The sequence below is a fragment of the Curcuma longa genome, chromosome 14, assembly GCF_044706935.1.
Source record: "Curcuma longa cultivar G26 ecotype Majalengka, Jawa Barat chromosome 14, ITB_CL_G26_1.1, whole genome shotgun sequence".
Lineage (NCBI taxonomy): Eukaryota > Viridiplantae > Streptophyta > Magnoliopsida > Zingiberales > Zingiberaceae > Curcuma > Curcuma longa.
In genome coordinates this window covers 10,109,641-10,111,596 of record NC_133874.1, presented here as the reverse complement: position 1 = coordinate 10,111,596, position 1,956 = coordinate 10,109,641, and the positions used below count along the sequence as shown (strand labels likewise).

At 41.6% G+C, this 1,956-nt stretch overlaps 1 pseudogene; it reads right to left on the bottom strand.

Annotated features, from left to right (window-relative positions):
• Positions 1–174: 174 nt before the first annotated feature.
• LOC141845094 (UPF0481 protein At3g47200-like) lies at positions 175–1,884 on the bottom strand (annotated as a pseudogene).
• Between the last annotated feature and the right edge of the window lie 72 nt (positions 1,885–1,956).

The following is a 1,956-nucleotide window of genomic DNA, read 5'->3' as shown; positions in this document are numbered from 1 at the left end:
CCTTCTCAACAAGCTCCTTGGTAGGATGGATAGCATGGAAAGAAATAACCTCAATATTTATAGAATTTATGAATTATCCCTTTATTCATAAAAATACATCTCTTCGTGATGTAGGATACATTTTTCATAAATAGCATAGATTAGTTTTTCAACAACAACAACAACAACAACAACAACAACAACAATAATAAAGCATGGTTATTCTACTTTAAGTGAGGAAGCTAGTTTCTTGACCGAACATAGCTCAGGATAGCATATACGGTCTGTATTGCTGTAAGAACAAATAGGAGAACAGCCCCAAACAATGAGATAGCTGCCCAAGGATTACTAAAGTAGTTGCGATTCAACATTGCGCGCCATTTGCTGCATTTAGTGTTGCGTTGCCTCAGCATGGCATTGATGGCGCCAAAAAGGTATCCGGTTTTCTGCCTAAAGACCACTTGCATGGGAAGTTTGTTAAAGAGAGTGGCAACATCTCGGCTATCCCCTAAGGTGCTAACAATGATTTCATCTTGTCGAAGCAATTCGACATCTGCTTCCGTATCAATGAGGTAACCCATAAACTTCGCATAGAATGAAACATGGAACTCGCAATCCATTGAACATTGCTCATACGCGATAAGATTCCTCAATAACATGTTGGTATGCCCGCCGATTAGAAGTTTGGGAATCTGCAACTTGCCTTTATGAAATGTAATATCCAAGAAACTCTTATCTCTCTTTTTTATTTCGAAGTGAATTCCAGCTTCATTAAGAACTGTAGCACTGGGCATCCATACAGAGTAAAGTAATTCGGCATCCTCGGGGTTAGCAATTAGAGCAGGGCATTTCTTGTTCACCTGCGATAACAAAGATGAGTATAGCTTTGGTGGCAACGATACTAGTGTTTTAACTAGCTTAGAGCGGCGGAGGAAGCCAAATGTGGACGATTGATTGCCATTGCCATGGTTTCTTGTCGGATCAATGCAAGAATGAACAAAGATGAATTAGGTGGTGAAAAGTCTCATTTTCGGAGGGAAGTTCCGAGTTGATTGTGGTCATCAAGCAGATGAACTTGACTGCTAGAGTTCGAAAGGGATTGTTGCCAGGAAATGCAGATTCGTACAAAGTTTCAAGCAGAAAGAAAGGAAGTTGGTTTTCGAGCAAGAAGATATCTTTTACTACTTCAACTCGAGTCCACCAGGTACTCTCTTCTGAAATCTTCATCTCTTTGTTCCACTCCATTATTGTAAGCATCACAAAGCATCCGTCCAGCAACATCATTTCCACAAAACTGTTGCTGCTCATCATCACTTCTTCCGAATAGGCTTCGCGTGCTGGCGTTTCCATCCTCTTGATCCGTTACAGGTAGTCCGCCAAGGTAACACCAGGGTTCTGCTCGAGGACAAACTTGAGGTACTTCCATTTGAGCTGATTCATGGCCTGTAGATGAGGTTTGTCGCGGTGGTAGGGGCCGAGCGAGACGAGCAATGGCTCATAGGCTTGGCGGTCGACATTTTTCAAGATATCCGGGACTTTGTAGATTGTTGGCTCTCTGTTTCTATCCCTAAATTTTGTGTCTGACAGACTCTTCTTCAATGTGTCTACCCAGTCCATGTCCAGTGCTGTCACAATCCCCTCATCTTCTGTGCTATTCATCTTAACTCCACAGGATTTTCGCTTGAGGATCACAATGATTCAAGTAGCTACAGATGGCACGATCAAACACAAGAAGGAAATAGCACAAGGGAAGGAAAATGGATCAGGTGACAGACAACAATCAAAGTATAAAACTAACCTCAGAAATCTTTCGCTAGGCCAAAATAGCTCTGTCGTAAAGCTGCTGCACCATATTTTCCTCCAAACAATCTTAAACTTGCTTGCTAGATTGCTTGGTAGATTGCTACTTCCTCACACAAAGCAAAGCAAGGACGACTTATGAGATGATTATTATATACAAATTTCTTCTTGGACAAC